The sequence below is a fragment of the Chlorocebus sabaeus genome, chromosome 7, assembly GCF_047675955.1.
Source record: "Chlorocebus sabaeus isolate Y175 chromosome 7, mChlSab1.0.hap1, whole genome shotgun sequence".
Taxonomy (NCBI): domain Eukaryota; kingdom Metazoa; phylum Chordata; class Mammalia; order Primates; family Cercopithecidae; genus Chlorocebus; species Chlorocebus sabaeus.
Genome location: NC_132910.1, coordinates 76,700,029 through 76,715,947, shown reverse-complemented (window position 1 = coordinate 76,715,947; position 15,919 = coordinate 76,700,029). Strand labels below are relative to the sequence as shown.

The 15,919-nt window shown below is 35.8% G+C and overlaps 1 pseudogene; it reads left to right on the top strand.

The window, feature by feature from the left end:
* The first annotated feature begins 924 nt into the window (after positions 1 to 924).
* Positions 925 to 1,942, top strand: LOC103236230 (transmembrane protein 248 pseudogene; annotated as a pseudogene).
* The last annotated feature ends 13,977 nt before the right edge of the window (positions 1,943 to 15,919 follow it).

Here is a 15,919-nt window from a genome sequence, read left to right as displayed (position 1 = left end):
CCATTTTCCTTTCCCTAAATTTGTTATGAGAATACATTATATAATATATACACATCATATGTGTTAATTGACTATTTGTGTTATCAGTAAGGCTTCTGGTTAACAGTAGATTATTAGTAATTAGGTTTGGGGGAGTCAAAAGTTCATGAATTTTCAACTGAGCAGAGGGTCAGCATCTCTAACTTGTATGTTTTTCAAGGGTCTACTGAAAAGTAATATTGAAGCAATTATACAACCAAAATTTTAACCAAAAGCTTCAGTTAAACTAAGCAACCAACGTGTTTACCAAAAATCTTCTTTTATAAAGATTTTATAAATTGCAAGGACTTCGCTATTGTTTTAGTGATGGAGACCACAAGAAAACATTTTTTCTCATATCTTGGAATTAGGAATCCCACATTGTACTTTGCTGGTGGCAAAAATAAGATTTCAACTTTTGAACATTCTGACGTAAATCATGTTTCTTTTTTCACGCTATGTGTTTAAAAGGCTTTGAGATAAAAATGTGATCTATATGTAGGACGTGAACGGAATTTCATAAACTGTCTTTTGTGCATCTCATCATATTACATCTTAATTTTCTATCCTGCTATTTTCTATCCTACTGTAACCCTGTCTCACATTCCTTATTTAATTTAACTTTACCTTGTCCTGCAGACATAGCCTCTTTTAAAACTTTGTAAAATATAACAGGTTATATCCATTACATTTAATTAAAGACATTCAACAAAGGAAATTCTGTGGGAAAGTTCAAGATTGAGCAATTTTTAAGAATATTTAAATGTGGTTACTGGAGTCAAGCAGACCCTGTGTTGCAGCTTCAGGAGCTTAGCTGGCCTCTGGTCCTCAGTTTGGCCCTATGGACCCGGCTGGACACTCCCCCGAGAACAGTGGGGACCCTGGTGCCCAGTGTCCCTGGGACTGATGCAAACCATTGAGGAGGTGACTGGCTGGGCCTGCAGGCACACAGGTGCCAGCCAAGGCTGGGTGGAGCTTATCCAAATAACTTTTAACATCAACCCCCTGGAGAATCTGAAGGTATACATCATCGGTCCGCCTCCTTGGTGGTCTTTATGATCATTGTGGGCACCATGGCATAGCTTTCCCAACCCTGGACTGTTTCTTCAAAATCATGGAGATTAAGTCACCAGAAATGGCAGAAGATCAGAATACTTTTCTGCTATGGTTTAATGATTTGGACTTGCATGCATCAGAAAATGAAACATTAAGGCATCTCAAAAATGACACCAAAACTTTGGGAAGCATAATGACCATGCAGACCAGAGCGTCCACCAGGTCTTCCCAGGCCCTGGAGGACTCAGGCCCAGTTAACATCTCAGTCAAAACCATCCTAACCCTGGACCCACTCAAATTATTTTGGAGGGTACTCTCATGGCATCACTCATCTGTATTCAATCATTTTAGGTCATCAGATTGGACTTTGAGACAGAGAAGCCCACGAAGGGATAAATATTATCTTTACTCTGCCTGCAACTTGAACATCAGATAGCTGTGCTCTTGATGGTCCCCATGAGCAGATGGTGTTCACAGCGTGCATGACCCTCAGGGACACCCTGGGTGTGTTCCCCTTCACTGTGCAGCCACCGCACTGTGTTTCTGACACACAGCAATGCTACACTATGGTGCAAGATCTTTGGAACTGATAGAAAGGCCAGCACAATACGCTCAAGATTACAGTCTTTTCCAGTGTTAGAAAAGGCCCATTGAAAAAGGCTATCATGCATTTAATCCCAAGCATACAGTTATTGCTCCAGATGATGACTGTTCATTGATGAATTTGCATCTTATGCATACCAGTTACTTCCTCTTCATGATGGCGATAATAGTGTTTTGCTATACTGTTATCAAAGGCAGACCCAACAAATTGTGTCAGAGCAATCCTAAATATTGTCCTGAGAAGACAGCTTCGGCTGAAACCTAATCCTACAGCTTCTTGTTTTCTGAGAGAGACTGAGAGAAGCATAATCCTTGCCTGTTGAACCCAGGTTGGGTCTGGGCACTCTGTGATACATTATCTTGCAATGTTGGGTTATTCCAGCGAAAGACATTTCAAGTGCCTGTGACTTACTTGCATTTATTTATTTATTTATTTATTTATTTATTTATTTATTTATTTTTGAGACGGAGTCTCACTCTGTCTCCCAGGTTGGAGTGCAGTGGCGCGATCACAGATTATTGCAACTTCTGCCTCCCGGGTTCAAGCCATTCTCCTGCCTCAGTCTCCTGAGTAGCTGAGATTACAGGTGTGTGCCCCCATACCTGGCTATTTTTTTTTTATTTTTGGTGGAGACGGGGTTTCACCATGTTGGTCAGGCTTGTCTCGAACTCCTGACCTCATGATCCGCCTGCCTCAGCCTCCCAAAATTCTGGGATTATAGACATGAGCCACCGCGCCTAGCCTGTTTGTGCATATTTATAAAAATCGACTTGGAAGTTGGTCCAATGATTCAAACGCTTTGCACTGGGTGCAACCAGAATCTCCCACCTCGCCTCTGGACTTGGGGACCTGGTGGGATACTTCCACATAGCACTAGAGAGGATTTGTGCATTTTGCCATGTTGAGCAAGTCATGATGTTTCTACCAAGGCCACAGACACGTTTCATTGCTGGTGGAATTAGGGTTTGGTTTGGGTTTTGTTTTAGCCCAATATGTACAGACTGTTTGAAACAGCTTGTGCCTTTGGGTATGATATTGCATTTCCAAAATCATCAACCCATTTTGTGGATTTTACATGTCTATGACTTAGGAATTATAGTAAAAATAATACCTTTTTTCCCATTTCACTTGCAGAAAAAACCTAAGTTTTTTTTTTTCTTTTTGAAGAAAAAATAGTTGCATTTTAAAACAAAAAAATGTTATATCAACAATTTAAAATGTAAAAAAGGAAAGAGCAACATCAAGTAAGTAGAAATAAATGTAAATCCAAAAGGACATTCACATTTATGGACAAATTCATTCCAAACTCACTATTTTTTAAAACATTTTCATGTTTAGATCAGGGCTTGATGAGCCAAATGTAAATAAAGTTTTATTGGAACACAGCTACATTCATTCATTTACACATTATCTGTGGCTGCTTTTTGCCTATGGTGGCAGAATTAAAGAGTTGTACAGAGACCACATGTCCTGCAAATCTCAACATTTACTATCTGTCCCATTACAGAAAAGGTTTGCTGATACCTGCTCTAGATGATTGTGTTAAATCTGCTGTTATTTTCAAGCAGTGTTGCTCATGTGTGGTGCCACCTACAGTGAGTCCAAGCCCAAGTTGGAAATGTGTTATAGTGTCTGCTAAAGACATTTCTAACTCTGGTTTCTCCATCAGTATTAATTACAATACAGTCCTCTGAGTTCAAAAACTCTTGCACATCAGGGATAGTTATACGTTAGAGATTGTGAGCAAACATAACTCACATGCCTATTTTTGTGGGGTAAATAGTCAGAAAATATATGATAAATTTGTTATGTAACAAAACAAAGTACATATACATGGCGAAAATGTCCAATTTTGCTAATAGATTCATACATTATATAGTTCATATATTTACGATACTTTCCTATTTTTTTTAAGTAAATTAAGTTTGTCAAGAGGCCAGAAATGATTGAGTAGAAACAAAATAAACAACCTCTGTTCTGATCAGCTTAGTCCAACTACATATCTCACAAAAGCAAAGCCATCTTTTTCCACAAGTATCACATGTGTCTGTCTGCCTGTTTGGGAAAGGCCTATGAAACCTAAGGGGAGTTATTATGTTACTGATGAAAAGCTCCAATCTGTAACACATATGTGCATTTCGATATATAGTATCTGCTTATTTTCATTAAATTGCATTAAATGCTTCAATATGTAACACAGTCATCTTCCTTAGGAAGTGTATACTTGTGGAATTCTTTGTGGTATCCCTGGGAATCCCTTTACCGTGTATCCATGGCATTCTGCCTTTACTGGGCTCATTTCTTCCTACTCCCTGGAATATTGATCAAGGGAAGTTTTTCCTTTCCTACTCTAAGGCTTTGCTTTCTGTCCCCAAGCTACCGTTTTTGAACTGAAAGCAAAGGCAAGGAACAATATATTTGAGGAAAAAATCTAACACTACTAGAAATTACAGCATAGTATCTGTTTTCTTACTTAAAGGCAGAAACAGAAGTTTTCTTCTCTCATCTTTACCCCCAAACTACTGTACTTTAGACCTAGGTTAAAGCTCAAAGTAGCAGAACAAAGAAAGCAAATATTTTCCAAGTAGGGAAATTTCATTATTCATACCTATTCACCATAATGGATATGGAACGGGAATAATTATTTTTGTACACAATTCTATTCTCTGCTACAAGGCTTACGGTCTACATATGAACTTAAAAATTGTTTATCTTAAAACTTCTTTTTCCCACATTCTTTAATTATGTTATTCCTGAAAAAATAAATGCAAATGTACCCCAACATTTAAACATTACTTTATAAATATGCTTGTGTAAACATCAGATAACATATGTACAGTGGTTTTTCTCTTCACTATTCTAGCTTACCCATTCATCTTTTAAATCACATTGACAGTAGTGGGCCAGACAGATAATATATAATTAATGAGGTTTCTTTTTAGTCAAAGTAAAATTCATGTCCCAAATGCATATCATTTCCAAATTTTCTACTTCACTAGCTGAAAGCCATCAATGTGTTCATTTTGAAGGCAAATGACCTATTTCTTTTGAAATATAAAAATCAAACAAATAAGCCCTATTTATGTTTGTACTGGGAAAAACATTAATATTTAATATATATTAAAAGTAATTGCAAGACTCACAATTATTTTTGTACTAACCTAGTTAACAAAGGTGAGACATCAGAAAAAAACAATTCTAAGTGAAATTCAATTGTTACATATTAATTTAAATACAAATTTATTCAGGAAGTTTGCCACCTAGAAAGAACAAAACTTCTGAGGGTGTATGGCATACTTTGATACATAAGCATAAAAGAAAGTGACTCTAGAAATCCAGTAAGTGTAGATCTTGATGAGATTGTTTGCTTGCATCTGGATGAGTTATTATAACAAACAAACTTACACTTACAGTTTTCAAACTTGTGTTTATATTTATCCAAGGATTCCTGAACCTTTGTCACTTCCTACACCAACGGGAGGAATCTCACAGAAGGTGGGAGAGATGACAGTCACAGACCTAACACTTAGGCACTCATAAGTTATGCTGTATATACCTATCCTTCTGGTTTCATCTTCCCCACTTTTGGAGTGAGAAGAACCACACCGGACAGCCGGAGAGAATATTTTTTCAAATCCAGATGTTTATGGGTATTTTGAAGCAATTCTTAAGTTTAGGTGGAAGAAGTGAAACATACATTAAAATAATATTCATTTTGACTTAAAGATTTATTTTCTCCTAATAGATCATCTATGTAAAATAAATAATTTAGAATTTATTTTCAATAGTAATGATAATGTTAATAATTAATGTCATAAAAATAGTATATTTGCCAGCACTATTCTAAGCAATTTATATACAATAAACTTGTTTAATCTTCAACACTTCACAAGTGTGAAGCAAATGTGTGTGTGTGTGTGTGTATATATATATATATAGTTTTAATAATTTGTCCGAAGTCACACCAAGAGGATAAGCAGTCTGTCTCCAGATCCAAACTCTCCCAAGTTATATATATATATATGTATATATAAATATATAGTTATATAGTTACATGGATATATATCTATAAAATAGAGTAGAGTAGGAAAGGAGAAACTTCCCTTGATAAATATTCCGGGGAGTAGGAAGAAATGAGCCCAGTAAAGGCAGAATGCCATGGATACATGGTAAAGGGATTCCCAGGGATACCACAAAGAATTTCACAAGTATATACTTCCCGGGGAAGATAACTGTGTTACATATTGAAGCATTTAATGCAATCTAATGAAAATAAGATATATATATATATATATAGTTTTATATGTATATAATCTTAAATTATTAGAGTTTTAACTTCATCCCTCTAGCTTTATCATTAAGGATAGGTTCCATAACAAAAGAGATCCTCAAGAATATTTGCTTCATTGAATGAGTCCCATCTTATCTGAGAGACTGTAGTCTGTAATGATTAAAAGCATGAACATTTTAGCCAATTTTCCAGGTTTTGAATCTAAAATGTAACCATAGGGAAAGGTCAGTCCTATTTGGCCATGTGACCACGTCACAATGTGACCATGAAGGTTATATGATGTCTTTCTGCCTCAGTTTGCTATTCTACAATATGGAGATAATGACAGTACCTAGTTCATAGAACCCTTGTAATAATTAAATAAACCAATATAGGTAAAGTGCTTAAAGTAGTGCCTGGCACATAGGAAGAACTATATAAGGGCAACTTAGGATTATAAGTGTTGGATGTTGAATTTCCAGTGAATGTGAACTTATTTGGAAATAGGGTATTTGCAGATGTAATCAAATGAAGATGAAGTCATACTGGATTAGTGTGAGCCCTAAATATAATACTGATGTCCTTACAAGGAGAGAGAAATTTGTAAATGTGGAGAGATGCAACGGAGGAAGACTGCGTGAAGACAGAGACAGAGATTAGGGTCATGCTGCCACAAGCTGAGGAACACCAAGGAGCCCATTGCAAGTCAGAAGCTAGGAGGAGGCAAGAAAGGATCCTTCCTTCAGAGAGAAGGTGGCCCTGCTGATACCTTGCATTTGGACTTCTAAGCCATCAAAACTGTGAGAGAATAAGTGTCAATTGTTTTAAGCCACATTGTTTGTGGTAATTTGTTACAGCACCTCCACAGAACTAAACAATGACTCTAGTCATTGCAATATGTAATAAACAAGTGTCTAAATTCAGCTCACCTAGCAACTTTGGAAATAAACCTATACAAGTGTACACAGGACTGTTGCCAAGGGAGTGAATAGCAAAGCAATGTTATGAATTCACAGCATTTATAGTAGTCATTCATTCATTCATTCAAATATGCTTATTCAACTAATTGGGAACCAAAAGAGTGAACAGAACGCCATTTTCTTTCAGGGAGCTCATGGTCCCTCCAAGCTAATTCCCTGGAGCTTTTCCCCTGTTTTCTTCTAGTAATTCTACAGTCTCCAGTCTTACATTTATGGTTCTCATCCAGTTTGAATTTATTCTTATATAAGGGGTAAGATAAAGGTCCATTTTCATTTTCTCCATGTGGATATTTAGTTTTCCAACATCCTTTATTGAGCAGGCTGTCTTTTCCCTGTTGTGTGTTCTTGACACTTTTCTAGAAAACCAATTGACCATAGATAAATGGGCTTATTTCTGGACTTTCTATTCTATGCCATTGCTCAGTGTGTCTTTTTTATACCAATACCGTGTTGTTTTGATTACTACAGCTTTGTAATATATTTTGAAGTCAGGTAGTGCCTCTAGCTTTGTTCTTTTTTTCTAGATTTCCTTAGCTTTTCTAGGTCTTTTATGGTTGTACAGAAATTTTAGGATTTTTTTTTTTTCCATTTCTGTGATGAATGACATTGGAATTTTGGTAGAAACTGCATTGAATCTGTAAATCTCTTTGGGCAGTATGAACATTTTAAAAATATTAATTCTTTCAATCTTGAATATAGAATAGCCCCCCATTTACTTGGTCTTCTTTAGTTTCTTTAATTAATGCTTATTTTATTTTATTTATTTATTTATTTTCATTTTTTTGGACAGAGTTTTGCTTTTGTCACCCAGGATGCAGTGCAATGGCATGATCTCAGCTCACTAAAACCTCCACCTTCCTGGTTCAAGCCATTCTCCTGCCTCAGCCTCCCGAGTAGCTGGGACTACAGGTGTACACCACCATGCCTGGCTGGGTTTCACCACATTGGCTGGGCTGGTCTCAAACTCCTGACCTCAGGAGATTTGCCCACCTTGGCCTCACCAAATTGCTGGGATTACAGGTGTGAGTCACCACACCCAGCCTATTTTAAGTAATCTCTTCATCCAAGTTCATGGGCCAAAATTCTATCAAACCCCAACTTAAGAACACCTAGGACTTTAATACTTCCTTCTCACTTCTACAAAATGTGGAAGGCAAAGGCAGGGAGGGCATATAAGTGACAGGAATAAACCTAGTTATATATACCTTTAACTTGTATGGGCTTGAGTCTTATTCATCTCACATTAAATACTTTGCTTTCTGCAAAATGTATCCATCTCATGTTCTAGTATTAAGATTCTCCATATAAGAGCAAGAAGCAGTCTTTGTGAAGCTAAGAATAATGTTTTTTACATCTTTCACTCAGAGCAATGGGTAAGAAGTATTGCACTTGATCTAGAGCAATAACCAATAACACCAAAAGGCACATTTCTGTACAACTGTACAATTCCTCTTGAACAGGATACTGCTTAATATATAAACCTGGTTTGTCATGATCAAAAGATTTAGAGATTTTATAGTTGCCTACATTTTTTTGGTTAACGGAATTCTTGTAAGTGACAAAATGTCAGGCAAAATTCTAATTATTCTTACCATAACATTAATATGGCACATACAGAGAGTTAAAAAAAAAATTCCAAATACTTTCCAGAGATTAGTTTTTGATGAATGTCTTCTAATAAATGAATAAGAAAATAATACTTTAGAAGTATACTGTCTTCTTGATCTAGAAAAAATAATCACCTTTTATTTTGAAACATTTTATACCTTAGGAAATGTTTTTAAATATTTCTTTCTGATCTTCAAAGTAACCCTAATAGATGAGTTTTACTAACAGGTTACATAGAAGGGTTTTCAATACTAAAGACAGCTTATTATCTGTGAGCCATAGACTAATTCTGGAAACTATGAAAGTTATAGAGAAAATTAGAAAAACATTTTTTTTTCTCCAAATTTAGAAGGAAGATTATCAGCAAATTACAAAGTAATTTAGAAGGAAGATTATAAGCAAATTACAAAGTAATTGGTGTAACCTGGTGCTTAATGATTAAGGTATCTGTCTTAGATTTTCGGGGCTTCTATAATAAAATACTGTAGACTGTCCAGGCACAGTGGCTTACTCCTGTAATCCTAGCAGATGACTTGAGGTCAGGAGTTTGAGACCAACCTGGCCAACATGGTGAAACTCCATATCTACTAAAAATGTAAAAACTAGCCAGGCATGATGGTGGGTGCCTGTAATCCCAGCAACTCAGAGGCTGAGGGAAAAAAGAAGATACTGTAGACTGAATGGCTAATAAACAACAGAAATGTATTTCTCACAGTTCTGGAGGCTGGGAAGTTCAAAAGTGAGATGCCAACAGATGAAATGTCTGGTGAGGATCCTCTTACTGGATTATAGTCAACCATCTTTTTACTTTGTCCTCACATGGTGAAGGGAGAAGGGAGCTCTCTCAGGCCTCTTTTATAAGGACACTAATCTCATTCATCAGGTCTCTTTCCTCATGTTCTAATCACCTCTTAAAGGCCATCCCACCTAAAAGGATCACTCACATTGGGAGTTAGGATTTCTTTTCTTTTCTTTCTTTTTTTTTTTTTTTAGATTTAGTTTCGCTCTTGTTGCCCAGTCTGGAGTCCAATGGCATGATCTCAGCTCACTGCAACCTCCGCCTCCCAGATTCAAACGATTCTCCTGCCTCAGTCTCCCAAGTAGCTGGGATTACTTACAGGTGCCCGCCACCACACCCAGCTATTTTTTTGTATTTTAGTAGAGGTGGGGTTTTACCATGTTGGCCAGGCTGGTCTTGAACTCCTGACCTCAGGTGATCCACCTGCCTTGGCCTCCCAAAGTGCTGGGATTATAGGCGTGAGCCACCGTGCTTGGCCAGGGGTTAGGATTTCAACATATGCATTTTGAGGAACACAGATATTCATCCATTGCAGTATCTTATTGAGTTTTAAATTTGTTATTTCAATATTTTCCTTCATTCCCTCCCTCCCTTCCTTCCTTCCTTCCTTCCTTCCTTCCTTCCTTCCTTCCTTTTTTCTTTCTTTTTTTTCTCTTTTTCTCTTATGAGCAATAAAAAACAAACTCTGAATAAAATAATCAAAACAGAAAAAAGTTATATGATAGTTCTTAGAAGCTCAATAGAATTAAAGATAAAATTGAAATAGGCTCAGAAATTTCTGCAAGCAGAGCAGTGCCAGGGCTGTGAATACCAGGAACCCGATGGGGAATTCCTTAGGGTGTTCCCGCTTTGCATCAGAAGTAAACACTTTCTATTCTTCACTCTTTACTTAGGATTTAAGTTACCAAGGAGGGCTAAAGACAGTGCATGCTAGGACACCTTGAATGAGCAACACAGCAAGACTCTATACCATTCACAAAGGAAAATCAGGATGCTGTTACTAAAGGAAAAACACAGGCAATGAAAAGGAACAAAGACTAGATGTCCTCTATACTGTCTTAATAAACTCTGAATTTCATAGTGTAAAATGCAGTATCTGGGTTATTATATAACTATTTTAAATTATTTTGATCATACTTTTCTATCAGTATTAGGTTAAACTGTGAGCAATAGAAATACAAAACAGCAGTAGTTTAGATATATATTTGAATTATATTTTCTCATGTGTAAAAAGTCCCACAGTAAGCAATCCAAGATTGGTATGGTAGCTCTGTGCAAAATGTCCTTGGAAACCCGGGCTCCTTCTACCTTATTATTACAACATAAGTGGACTAGTTTTATTCCTTTCTGAAGTTAGCTTCTGGTTCAAGGTAGCTGAACAAACTCTAACCCTAGACATCATATCATAAAGTAGTGGAAGGCACCAGCAGTCTATAGCATGCTTATGTAATTATCTGCATTGGAGGCCAGAAAAGCCCATCTTTATAGGAGTGGTCTTACTCTCTGTTGAAGACTGGAGTCTGTTAAGATACAGGAAAGGGGGAGAGAGAGAGATCTGAAGTCAACTAAGAGTCCCTGCTGTAACTGCATTTCTATTTTTCACAATTTCACATGAATGTATTCTAATGTGTATATCATGTAACCAACAGAACATGCATTTTCTTTAGTTTTCACACCACAACTGAGAAACAGAGCCAATAGCACATGGGTGTGTGTGTGTGTGTGTTTGGAGAGAGAGATTTATTTTAAGAAATTGGCTCATGTGACTACAGAGATCACCAAGCACTAAGTGCAAAATCTGAAAATTGGCTGGCAGGATGGAAGCACAACATAAGCCAGTTTTGTAGTTCATCTGTGAAGGCTATCTGCTGCAGAATGTCCTCTTGCCCAGGAGATGCCCAGTCTTTTGTTCTACCAAGTCCTTCAGTTGATTGGATGAGGACCACCCACATTATGGAGAGCAATCTGCTTTACTCCAAGTCCACCAACTTAAATATTAATCTCATCTGAAAACACCATCACAGAAACATCCAGATTTGACCACATATCTGAACTCAGTGGCCCCGACAAGTGGACACATGCAATTAACCATCACAATAACAAATACAGTTCTCTTTGTCATAACTTTACTGTATGTACAATTTATCCAGTAGTAAAAGTGTGTGTGTGTGTGTGTGTGTGTGTGTGTGTGTGTGTGTGTTCTTATGTGTTTGTATCCTTAAGGTCCATTGCATTGGTATTAGTCCATTCTCATACTGCTGTAAGAAAACACTTGAGACTGGGTGATTTACAAAGGAAAGAGGTTTAATGGACTCACAGGTCATCAGGGCTAGGGAGGCCTCAGGAAACTTACAATCATGGCACAAGGGGAAAATAACATGTCGTTCCTCATATGGTGGCAGGAGAGAGAAGTGGTGAGCAAAGTGGGGAAAAGCCCCTTATAAAATCATTAGATCTTGTGAGAACTCACTGGCTATCATGAGAACAGCATGAAGGAAGCGCCCCCATGATGTAATCACCTCCCATGAAGTCCCACTCCCAACACATGGGGATTGCAATTCAGATTACAATTCAAAATGAGATGTGGGTGGGGACACAGTCAAACCATATCACTCACACATCTATATACACACACATATATATGCATGTGTGTGTGTATATATAAAAATGTATGTGTATAGATATATATAAATGTGTATGTATATACATATATATACACATATACAAATGTATGTATGTATTCTTAAGAATACCAGTCAATAAAATTCTAACTTATATGAGATCAGTAAGCCATCACCAAATGCAGGAAGAGAGAGAAAGTAAAGAGGCTATTTGGAATGCTCCTGCCCTGCATATACCTTAAGAGCTCATAATGAAAGCTATTAAAAGGTTTTGAAAAAGGAAAGAAGATAAGTAATAAATGCTGTTAGCAAACTCTTGAATTATATTTATAGTACACAGCAAAAATACATACAGCTGTGAAGCTTAATGTTTTTACCTTGATAAAATGGCTTGTAAAACAGTAGAGAATGAAATTTTAATATAAACTTCTCAAATTGAATTTTTAAAGCAGTATTATTACTTAGCCCCAAGTGGAAATCTGTTAGTTCAGTCAACAAAAGTCTATTAACTATTATATGTCAGACATTATGCTAGTCTAAAATTACACAGCTAAACTATATTTGTTTAAATAATGTCTACTCATTATAAGCCTTGAGTAAGTACTCAGGAATCAACATGTAATGTTTGGAAGTGAAAGTGAAGTTTATGAATTTGAAGTTGTTCAAGGCGATCACTATGTTGGTACCAATATTTTAGGCTGGTTCCCATATCACATGCCACATATGGCAATTGTCAGTCTATATCAACCTCAGGAACCACCTAAAGAATTGAACTAATAGGAATTCAGCATATATTTCTGGAAGATAAAGCCATTTTGAGGCCTTGAAAATCATTTTATTACTTGTGCTATTCTGGTTAAATTATTTTAAAGATTTAGTCTCCTATCCACATATCAAGAATGTATTTTCTGCTGCTCACTCCCAGAGAAGAGGCAACTAACAAGACTTATCACCTTTACTTAATTTTCATGGAAAATTAAATATCAGTTTTTAAATTGATCTACCAGATGAGATGACTGCAGGCAATATGGACCTGAGAATGAGTTAATGTTCTCTTTTTTGGCCACGGCAAAACGAAAGTATTTCATCCTTGTGGAGGAATAAAGAGAAACATTTTTCATGTTATGTAGCAGAGGTTACTGTACCCTTCCATTATGTTTGAGCCAGTGTATGTTTTGGGGATATTTTTTATGGTACTTATTCTATCCTAAAAAACACACCCACTGATATTCTCAGTCAGTCATTATATCAAGCAAAATAGATGATATGAAGACAACTAGAATAAGAAACAAAAAAGACAGAGACATTGATCTGAGTATTTTATATTTCTATTGTGAGTTGCATTTCTTTGAATTTTGCCTTTAAATCTAAAAACACTTACACCAAAATTTTAATTCCTGAAAGATGAGAAAGACAATATGCTTAGGTTTGTGCAGCATGTGTATTTGTTTGTGTATGCACACTATTAGGTAATTCCAAAATCAGTATCAGAAGTTTATTTGTGCCATCCAGAAAAAAACAATCTGCTAGCAAAGCAATGTTATCTTTTTAATGAAAAGTGGAATATTACTCTAATTTTTTTCTCAGATATAAGTTCAGATTTTATAATAATGATAAACCATTTGAACATAGACCAGGCAGACTAAACTTTAGAAATGAATGTTATAAAAAAAATTCTAAAAAGAAATACATAGAATATCACATAAATCTGGTGAAAAGATGCTATTTTCTGATTTAATATAAATAAATATTTCACATCAGATTTCGGAAGACATAGTAACAGCATAGCATCTATATTATTAATATGGTTTGACAAATACCACATTTCGTTATATAATTCTCTCCTCTTCTTAATCCTTACTGATTTACTTTTCCAAAACGAATAACAAGAGAGCAGTCACCAGTTCCCTTCATACATATTAAATCATTTATTAAGTTCTGATACTTATATAAAGCGTTAGAAAAAAATAGGAATATAAGACAACAAAGGGAACTTGTATTCATTCAACAGGCTTTATAGGATCAGACAAGACAATCCCTCTAAATGTAAACAGATGGTTCACAGCTTCCCTGGTGGCTACCTTTTTCCAGGCAATCTTCCCCTGTCCGTGTCTTCTCTAAAAGCTATTCTCTGTCTGGAATTAACAGATCTGGGAGATAAGGCCAGGTGACACATCCTTCCATATGATGAAGGAGATGTACAGACAACTAAGAACTGCAACCACAGTAAATGTTACCAAGCACATACTTAGTGGCTTTTTAGTAAAACTATGGATGATAACATGCAATGGTCACAAACAATTAGAATTTGTATCTTTTATCAAAGTTATTACTAAATTCATCTTTTACTCCTTATATTTTAGATTGTTTGCATTTGGTCCTTACAAGATCTTTCCATCTGAAACTGGTCATATTAACCAGTCTGAAATTAGCTAGATTTCCAGGTATTAAAGACTTAATGATTTATACTTTTAAATAAAGACCATAAGAAGTCAGAGGGTACATTTTAAATGAATCCTAGACTGAAAGGTTGTTACTGAGTTTGTTAGCCTGCCATAACAAAATACAACAGAATGAGTAGCTTAAATAACAGAAATTTATTTTCTCACAATTCTGGATGCAGGATGTCCAAGATCAAGGTGTAGGCAGCTTTGGCTTCTTCTAAGGCCTCTCATTGGCTTGCCAATGGCTACCTTCTTCTGTCTTCACAAGGTCTTCCCTCTGTCTGTGTTGTCTGTGTTGTCTGTGTCCTAATCTCCTCTTCTTACAAGGATACCAGCCATATTGGATTAGGGCCTAATCCCTAATGGCCTCATTGTAACTGTAACTTAATTGCCTCTGTAAAAGTCCTGTCTCCAAGTGTAGTCAAATTCTGAGGTATGAGAAGTCAGAAGTTCAGCGCATATATATGGATACAATACAGCAGTCCATAACTAAGAAACTAAGATGTAACTTAAACATTCAAAAATCTTTGGATAATTAAAGTTAGCAGCTAAAATGTAAAACTAAATATGCAGATCAAATATAAAAGGCAAAATAAAACTTTCTAAAATACCCAGTTTAGTCAGGTTTCAAGATTTCTAGCTGACTAGTTTAACTAGACTAATAATTTTTTTCTGAAAATTTTCCAAAACTAATAAAGAATCCAATATTTAAAAATGATTTCTTATATTTTGAAATTTTTTTTAAAATGGAATTTCTAAAACCTACCAAATGTGTGGCACTTGTATGCATATACAATGGCCTTTTAAAATATCATGTTGTATTATTTAAGTAATTTTTTTCTTTTCCCATATTCAGAGAAGTGTTCATTCTTTGCGTAATCCATAACCAGTCACAATTACTTGACCTATTTTCATGTCAATGATTATTCTCTTCAATATACAACTCGAAGAAAAGAAAAGACATTCTCTAAAAGTTAAAATTTACTCTTAAGAATTAGGAACATTTTTGAGGACAGAATAAAAGGAGTAGTGACATTTTCCTCCCAAATGTCTCTACTATTTATAGGGGGAGGTTTGGGGCAGTAAAATTATAAAGTTTAATTTTTTAAATGATTTCTTTGACCTATATTAAATTGGAAAAAAACACCTGAGGATAAAAATTTAGGCTGCTTTCTGCCATGTGATTTCTTTTTTTAGGATAAGTTTGGTAAGAAGAAAGAATGAAGGATTAACACAGCATATCTGAGTGAATGAGTTTGGTGGTGGTAGACGTGGTTGAGAGTTTGGTTAAGAGTTTGTTGAGGAATATCTGTTGGTGGATTAGAGGATGGAAGCAGGATGAACAGAAGAAATGAGAAAAGTTGGGAATGGGACATTAAACAAAATATCTACTTAAATATATTAATTCAGACTAGCTCTTTAACTCATACTGACACAGAAGCACAAACCCTTTTACTGAATCTGTATCTTGTGTTTTAGGTTTTCAAAAACCTATCCTCCCATTGATACTGTCTAAATG